Source organism: Protopterus annectens, chromosome 8.part0 (assembly GCF_019279795.1).
Source record: "Protopterus annectens isolate FY-2018-M chromosome 8.part0, PAN1.0, whole genome shotgun sequence".
Taxonomy (NCBI): Eukaryota; Metazoa; Chordata; order Ceratodontiformes; family Protopteridae; genus Protopterus; species Protopterus annectens.
In genome coordinates this window covers 1,073,092,115-1,073,101,548 of record NC_056741.1, presented here as the reverse complement: position 1 = coordinate 1,073,101,548, position 9,434 = coordinate 1,073,092,115, and the positions used below count along the sequence as shown (strand labels likewise).

Below are 9,434 nucleotides of genomic sequence, written 5' to 3'. Positions count from 1 at the left end.
ATCAACTCTAAGCAAGAAGTTCTCCAGTTCGATTCTCGGCTGGGGTGCCTTCTGTCTGGAGTCTGCATGTCCTCCCTGCAGTCGTGTAAGTTTCCTCCCACATTCCAAAGACATGCAGTAGGTGAATTGGACACTCTAAATTGGCCATAGGTGTGACTGTGTGTGCAAGTGAATGGTATGGATGAACTACCATGGCAGGTAGCCACCTGGTGGTGTAAACCTTGGCTCTAGATGATTGTCACTATTAAAATGATACCCTGACCTAATGTGCAAAATAGGAAAAAGGGGTTGAGGATGGATTGAATAAATATACAAGACACCATTATTAAACAGCATGTCTTTTAAATGGTAATGTAGTATACCTTTACATAATGGCAAATTCATATCTAGAAGTACTACTTACAAAGATCTTGTGCATGTAATCAGGTTAGAAAAGGTTTTGGCATCGCAAGATTTAGAAAATGGTACATATCATCAGGAAATAGTGTGCTTCTACCTTTATATCAAAGGACTGTGAGACTAATAATTGAATATGGGACTGGATGTTGTAACCATATCACAGAATTATTATTATTATTATTATTTATCATTTTACACCAGTCCATTTTCAGCAGAAGCCCGGGGAGATAAGCTCCAATAAATAGTGTAAAAATGTAAACAAGAAAAAAAATAATACAACAATATAATACAACAACAACTCAAACAATGCAACAATATTGTGCAATACAGCATCTAGTGGAAACAATAACAAAGTAACAATACTTACATTTGTAAAGAAGAAGACAAGTTACAATAGAATGAGGAAAGAGAATGAGGTGTATAGTAGAGTAGCAACAAATATGACAGATGTAGTTAGATATAAACAGCTCAGAATTATCCAGGATGATAACAAGGACAGAGCCAGTTTTCCATAACGTGATATTTTAGGAGGAAATATTGGATGGAAGTTTGTTCCATACTTTAGCAATAACATTGGAGAAGAGAGAGAGTCTCCAGCTGAGTTGTTAGCTCTGGTGGCTTTTAACAACACTTTGTTACTAGAGCTTAGAGGTCTGATAGTGGTACATGGTTGTATTATATTGTTGAGAGTAGGGATTTTATCTGACTGATGTAGGATCTTGTGGGCAAGAATAAGTTGGTTATAATGTAGCAACTGAGGACATTCAAGCCAGTTAAGTTGTTTAAGTGCAGTGAAGTGATGTGATCTATGTGAGGCATTAGTAACAAAGTTGTCAATTTTATTGTAGCAAGATTCAAGTTTGATAAGGTCAGTTTTATGGAGGTTGGTTAGTATTGGGGAGGCATATAAGACATTTAGCAGAAGGTGTGTATGGGTGATAGTAGCTTTTGTGGAGCTAGATAGGAACTGTTGTTTCTGTATAGAAGACTTATTTTCTTGTGAGCCTTTTTAATAGTTTGAGCAAGATGGATGTCAAATTTCAGATTATTATCAATTTCGATGCCTAACAGTTTTGTATGTGTTACTGGGGCAATAATGGTTTTATTTTTGGACTCCAAGTTAAAAGTGAAATGAGACGAGGGAGTTCTTCAGGGGTAAAAGAGAAGTAGTTTTGTTTTATTGGGGTTTAGAATGAGGTGTGAGTTGATATGCCATGTTTCTATAGATAGGAATTAATAGTGGAGGTGTGAAGTTGATTAGAGTAGAGGTCCAAGGATGTGGCCTAGAGGGGCCCCTAAGGTAACTGGTAAGAGGGTATAAAGGTGGCGTTGCCAAACTACTGTCTGCTGACGTCAAGATAAATAGCTTTGAAACCAGTTGGCAGAGCAACTAGAAAGATTTCGAGAGGATAGGACATCAATCAGTTTGTTATGATTTACCATATCAAAGGATTTGGAGAAGTCTAAAAATATGGCAGATGCAAATTGTCTTTGATTTCTAAAGTCATTAACTGTGTTAGTATAGGTGAGTAGGGCTGTGGTGGTACTGTGATAGGGACAAAATCCATGTTGTGTGTTAGTTAGTAATTTGTGGGAGTGAAGGTAATCCATGAGTTGAGTATGAATGACTCTCTCTAGGATTTTAGATAATGGAGATAGAATGGCAATCGATGATAATAAGTATAGTGGAATTGCCTCCTTTATGTATGGGAATAATGTGGGAGATCTTCCAGATAACAGGTACTGTGCTCTCAGCTATGGATCTGTTAATGAGTACTGCTACAGGATATGCTATTCCTTCAGCAGCAGTCTGAAGATATTTCGCAGGGAGATTACCTGCAGCTAGGGTAAAAGGTTTAAGTTTACACAGTAATTTTTTATGATATCTACAGACACTGCTTGTAATGCAGATTGTTTGGGGGTATTTTGGGGGGTGTTGCTGAGCTTGGAAGAAACAGGATCAATGTTACTGGAGCTGTTATAGGAATTGGCAAGAACTAAGATAGTTTCTGTAAAGTAATTATTAAACTGAGTTGCTATGTTATCAGAGTCGCTATTTGAGTTTGGAGTTGGGGTTGTTGTTTTACCTGGTAATAGTATATTTTTGACTGCAGCCCAAAACATTTGGGGATTGTTGTGATGTTTTTTTCTAAATATTATGGTAGCAGTTAATTTTGTCTAGTTTTACAAGTTTTTTGACTTTGTTTTGAAGTTCTAGGAATGTTTATTTAGTAGTTAGGGCTTTAAATTTATGATATTGTTCCCGGGCCTTGTCTCTAGATTTAAGAAGGGGTCTACACTCTTTACTCAGCCAGGTGGCATAATTGGTCTTAACTCTGATAGTTCTGGGGGGAGCATAACAGTTTAAAATATCCAAAAAAGTAGTGTTAAAGGAGTTAACAGCATCTTCTAGTGGAAGTTGTTTAAGTGAGTCCCAGTTACAACATTTTAGGGCAGCAATGAATCTATGTGGGTTGAAATCTTTTTTGTTTCTATTAGCCCGGTATGTGATCTGGTTATTTTGGAATGTATGGATACGTACAAGGAAAGAAGGCATGTTGTCACTCAGACCAACAGGAAGACAACCTGTCTGAGATGATAGGGAGATTGTTAACCAGAACCCAGTCTAGGATACATTGGCATTTGGAAGATTTGTCAGTTCTAATGGTAGATGTAATAATGTGGGTGAACCCAGAATACATTCATCTGAGGACCTAACTTTCCTTGATTGGGTATAACAAAGAGTTTAAATGTCGAATTTCTCAGTGGCGAATAGTCAGAATGTCATACAAAACACCGAATGCGACATTTCCGACCACTCTACCACCTAAACAAGCACTACCATGGGTCAAGAAAGGGGGGATATTTTGCATTTCGCAACAATTGCATTCGCAATTATGAGAATTTGCCACAATGCTTTCAAGCATTTACCGATCGGCCATCCACCAGCCGATCAAATGAATGTATACTGATGAACCCATGTAGGTCAATATGAGATGTTGGGTTCTGAGAGGAACAATTTATCGAATCAATATTGAAGTCGCCCTTCAGGACTGTTTCCTGTGGGAGTTAAGGAGAGGACCATTGTAGTATGTCTTCCAATGTGGAAATATTGTTTCATGGAGGTATATAACCAACAGTGATGTAAAATATAAATGATATAATGAAGATATAAAAATTCTTAGGGGATAGGGGTTAAAGACACTTTACAAAAATAAATACATATATTAATTAATTCTTAGTGAAGAGGTTATGGTATGAAGGCAGACTGAAGAACTTAATGTTGTTTTGGTACATTACGGTTTGTAAGATTTGATTTAATTCATGTTTATAAATATTTATAGCATAACATATACACAGCTACTATAGACATAATATTTAGAAATCCTGAAAATAATACCAGAAACAAAATATGTTACATAAAACACTCTGAAACAGGAGTAAATATTTAAAATAGGGCTAGTAGAAGTTGGAATGCACTGCCATTCAATATAAAAATGGCAGAAAATGTAAAAAAATCTTTAAAAAATGGTGGCTGACTATTTTAGAACAACATCTTATGGACCATATTGTCCTAGAAATCAACTTATTTATGTCGTCTAAGGTGTTTCTTATCCATGTAACCAGAATAAAACACTGAACTTTGAAAAATGTATTTATGCTGATAAAAGATTCTAAGGAATGTACATTTTTGTACTAAGAGAATATGGTTGCAATGAAATAACAATATTCAATTTCAAAATCACTGATATTTTGTTATGATGAACAAAACCACTTCTGTGAGTGGTATTTGTTTTACTTTCTTGAGATATATTAACTTGTACTGAGCAAGAAGAAATATTGGGGGTGTCAGGAATTGTAATGCACTTAAATGGGGAAGGGGGTTGTTAAAGTAAGGATAGCAATATTTTATAAGGAATGTTTCAAAATGAGAAAAAATTGAAATGGGGTGTGGTGAGTCTGAGAATTCTGACATCAATTTCTATATTACTCACGTTTATTTAATAAGCTTAGATGGTAACTACTCATCCGTTTTGAGCCACAGCTATAAATATTCTCTCTTTACTTGACAGTGTCTATCCTGCAAGAAGGAAATAACTGAGCAAAAGAACAATTTATCTACCTTTTGTTACTGGATTTCTACATTTAGAAACTGTTAGTTGTAAAATATGTTCCTAAAGCAAGGATACATAGTCCATAAAGTACAGGATAATGAGGGTGCATCATAGCTGGCTACCAATGTGGGTAGCAAGATCAGAGTAAGATCTCAGCAGAGATGGCTGGCCATTTGGCATGTAATAGTAGAGTGTTATGAGATCACTAGTTATGTTAAATGTAATAGTCTATAGGCTGGATTAACCTACATTTCTCCATATTCGTCTATTCTTCAGCTATCAGATTTCCAATCTAGTTGAACTTTAAAGTCCCCAGTATGATACTGTCTTAGTTTGGATGGCAATTATCATTGATTTATGGGAGAAGATGGGAGTAGGGCTGGAATATAAATTATGAATCTGTAATTTAGAATCTTAATGCAGCAGAAGTTCCATTGTTATCCATTCAAGGTCTCTGTCAGAGCACCTGTTGCGATATCTTCATCTTCTTCATCTTCTTTCGGCAGCTCCCGTTAGGGGTCACCACAGCAGATCAACTGTTTCCATTTCTTCCTGTCCTCTGCATCTTGGTCTGTCACACCAACCACCTGCATGTCCTCCCTCACCACATCCATAAACCTTATCTTAGGCCTCCCTCTTTTCCTGTTACCTGGCAGCTTCATCCTTAGCATCTTTTTCCCAATATACTCTGCATCCCTCCTCAGCATATGTCCAAACCAATGTAATCTTGCCTCTCTGGCTTTGTCTCCAAACCTTCCAACCTGGGCTGATCCTCTAATATACTTATTCCTAATCCTGTTCATCCTCGTAACACCCAGTGCAAATTTTAACATCTTCACCTCTGCCACGTCAAGCTCTGACTCCTGCTTTTTTGTAAGTGCCACTGTCTCCAACCCATATAACATAGCTGGTCTCACTACCCTCTTGTATACCTTCCCTTTCACTCTTACTGGTACACGTCTGTCATAAATAACTCCTGACACTCTTTTCCACCCACTCCATCCTGCCTGTACTCTCTTCTTCACCTCTCTTCCACACTCACCATTACTCTGAACTCTTGATCCCAAGTACTTAAACTCATCCACCTTCACCACCTCTACTACCTGCATCCTCACCATTCCTCCATCCTCCCTCTCATTCACACACATAAATTCTGTCTTAGTCCTGCTGACCTTCATTTCTCTTCTCTCTAGAGCAAATCTCCACCTCTCCAGGGTCTCCTTCACCTGTTCCCTACTCTCACTACAGATCGCAATGTCATCTGCAAACATCATAGTCCACGGGGACTCCTGTCTCATCTCGTCTGTCAACCTGTCCATCACCACTGCAAACAAGAAAGGGCTCAAAGCTGATCCTTGATATAATCTCACCTCCACCTTAAACGTATCTGTCACTCCCACCGCAGACCTCACCGCTGTCACACTACCTTCATACATATTCTGTACCACTCTTTCATACTTCTCTGAAACTCCCGACTTTCTCATATAATACCACAACTCCTCTCTAGGCACCCTGTCATATGCTTTCTCTAAATCCACAAAGACACAATGCAACTCCTTCTGACCTTCTCTGTACTTCTCCATCAACACTCCCAGAGCAGGGCGGCCCGGTGCATGACAGGACCCCTTTGCCTCAGCTTGGGCTCATCGGTCTCGCTTTGACTTTGCGCCAAGGGGAGCGGAATGTTCTGCACCCCCCACCCATGCCTCGCTCCTGGGAAGGAGAGGCTCGACCCACCCGCTGTGACCCACAGAGCTACACCATAGGGCCCTCTGCCAGTGGGAGTCCATCGGCCTGATCGATCGGTGGACAGCGGGGAGAGGCGCCTTGGTCCCTGCCTCAAGGGCACATACTGAGAGGCGTTGTCCCCGAGGCTGGGACCTAGACTCGCACTCCCCACAGGGCACCCCATCATCCCTTAACTCCTGGAGGCTGCTAAATCATGCCAGATCATGCATTCCAGGCGGATGACCCAGGGGACGGACCCGCGGGGTGCAACCGACCATGCGGAACTCCCATCAGCCACAGAGGGCCAGATCCGCTCTCATGAGGGATTTCGCTTCCCGATGCATTCCCATCCAGAGGGGTTGTGGGGACTTTGCGATATTTCAGGGAAGCCGTCAGGTACTGTGTCAGGTCGGACGCCCTCCCCATGCCGGGCAGGATCTCCGGGTCTCCGGGGTCCCCCACCAGGCTCTCGCCGAGGGGACTTCCCTCTGAGGGGCCGTGGTCAGGCCCCGGGGATCTCTCCTCCTCCCACGGACTCCCACCAGTCGCTCCCTTGAGGACTTCCACCTGGAGGGGGCCGTGGTCCAGACCCCACTCACCCTGGTGGGAGCTCTTCTGGCCCGGCCAATTTCAGCCCTTCTCTCCCTTCCCGGCTTCCGTGGGGAGGGACCCCTCCAGGCTTCCACTTCTACCAGGGAGGGAGAGTTCTTCTCCCAGGTTAAATATCTCTTGGAGGCTGCCAGATCATTCTGTGTCCCTTGTGCCCTTGGAACCTGTCAGGGGGACCTCCCTCCAATCCCGGTCGGCCCCGCAGAACTCCCCTCAGCCATGGAGGGGTAGATCCGCTCTCATCAGGACTTCCCCGCCCTGGTCCTTTCCGGTCCAGAGCTCCACGGTCCCCATCTCCCCCAGATCTCCTGGAGGCTGCCTGGCTGGGCCATGCCCTCATGCCCTTGGAGCCTCTCAGGGGACCTCCCTCCATTCCCGGCCAGCCCCACAGAACTCCCTTCGGCCGCAGAGGGCCAGGCCCACTTTCATCGGGAGTTCCATGTCCCAATGCTTTCTTGTCCAGAGGGATTCCGGGGACCTTGCGATATTTTGAGGATGCCATTGGGTACTGGGTGAGGTTGGACACCTTCCCCCTGCCAGGCAGGAGCTCTCGGGTTCCCATGGACTCCCGCCAGTTTCCCCCTTAAGGACTTTCACCTGGAGGTGGCCGTGGTCTGGACCTCTCTCACCCAGGAGTGAGGTCTCCCGCCCCAGCCAATTTCAGCCCCTCTCTCCCTCCCAGACTTCCATGGGGAGGGACTCCTCTGGGCTTCCACTTCTACCATGGTGGGAGAGTTCTTCTCCCAGGCTAGATATCTCCTGGAGGCTGCCAAATCATTCTGTGTGTCCTGTGCCCACAGAGCCTCTCAGGGGGACCTCCCTCTGATCCTGGCCGGCCCCGCTGAACTCCCCTCAGCTGAGGAGGGGCAGATCCACTCTCATCAGGACTTCTGTGGCCCGCTCCTTTCCGGTCCAGAACTCCACAATCCCTGTCTCCCCCAGATCTCCTGGAGGCTGCCTGGCCAGGCTGTGTCCCCGTGCCCTGGGAGTCCCTCAGGGGGACCCCCCTCTGATCCAGGCTGACCCAGCAAAACTCCCCTCAGTCACAGAGGGGCAGATCCGCTCTCATCAGGCTTCTGCAGCCTGCTCCTTTCCGGTCCAAAGCTCCACGGTCCCCGTCTCCCCCCAGGTCTCCTGGAGGCTGCCTGGCCGGGCCATGTCCTCATGCCCTCGGAGCCCCTCAGGGGGACCTCCCTCTGATCCCGACCAGCCCCAAAGAACTTCCCCCAGCCACAGAAGGGCAGATCCGCTCTCATGAGGGCTTCCGTCCTGGAGGGGGCCGAGGTCCGGACCTCCCTCTCACAGGCGGGAGCTCTCCCGGCATGGCCAATTTCAGCCCTTCTCTCCCTTCTGGACTTCCATCCCGGAGGGGGCTGTGGTCCGGACGCTCCTCTCCCAGGCGGGAGCTCTCCCAGCCCGGCCAATTTCATCACTTGTGACCGCCTCTATCCCTGCCGCACTGGACACCGTCAAAGGTGCTCCGCTCCGAGCCTCCTGGCCCATGGCCCCTCACCTCCTGTGCACTGCCGTTGACAGGGCCTTGTCCCCAGGGTGCTGGGTGGATGACCGGAGACCAAAACACTGCTTGCAGATGAACCCAGGTGCGAGACGCCATGGCGGCCATATCTCTGCACCACTGAGGGCCGGCAGGATGGATCGCGGACCTGGCTTCTGGGGGAGGCCCTCGGCCAGCTCACACTGTCTGTCAACTCCCCTGGCTGGCCCCAGGTGCGAGAAGCCTCGATGGCCATATCTCCATACCCCCAGGGGCCAGAAGAATGGGATCGGGGACCTGGCTTCTGGGAGGAGGCCCTTGGCCAGCCCTTGTCAACTCCCTGGCTGGCCCCAGGTGCGAGATGCCTCAGCGGTCATATCTCCACTCTCCCAGGGTCTGGGAGGATGGGACACCCCTAGCCGGTTTCCCTGGACATCCCCACACCCTCTCCTGGGGACCACGCACCCCCCCATTGGGTTGCCCCTCCGGGGACAACCCTTAAGCCTGGCTATGTGATCCTCATCTCCCTCTGCTTCCGCAGGGGTTCCGGCTATCTGGATGGAGGTGCTGGGGGTGCAGAGTGAGGGGAGCATCTGAGGACCTCCTGCCATGAGGTTTGCCCTGCCAGGTCACGTCCAGACCCCGCTCCTTCTGTCCCTCGGTCCCCGGGCCTGCTGCTGAGGAGCAAAGTCCCACCTGCGATCTGGACCCCGGTGAAGAAGGGCGGGCATGCTGGGGCAGCCCAAGGACAGGTCCCCCTCCCCGCAAGGACACTGAGCCCATCCCCCCACCTGCGACAAAAGCTTGGCTTGAGGGCTGACTTTCAATAGATCACAGCTTTTTGCTGCTCTGATACGTACGAAACCCTGACCCAGAATCAGGTCATCTACAAATGATTTAGCACCCAGTTCCCCACGAATGTGCGGTGCACTGCTGGAGAGAGGTGGCCCCCTTCCGTCCGCACTCCGACCCAGTGACGAGCAGCGCTCCTCGCCGGCCTTGCGGCCAGCTATCCCTGGCCAACCAGAGATCCGTGGTGCTGCAGTATCATTACGTTTAGGTGGGATTCTGACTTAGAGGTGTTCAGT

The 9,434-nt window shown here is 46.8% G+C and overlaps 1 non-coding gene across 1 annotated transcript in view; it reads right to left on the bottom strand.

Annotated features, from left to right (window-relative positions):
- Positions 1 to 9,142: 9,142 nt before the first annotated feature.
- LOC122809927 overlaps positions 9,143 to 9,434 on the bottom strand; it is a 3,726-nt gene continuing 3,434 nt past the window's right edge. Inside the window, exon 1 of the ribosomal RNA XR_006366031.1 lies at positions 9,143 to 9,434. This exon is cut by the window's right edge and continues 3,434 nt beyond it. This is a non-coding gene — a ribosomal RNA (28S ribosomal RNA).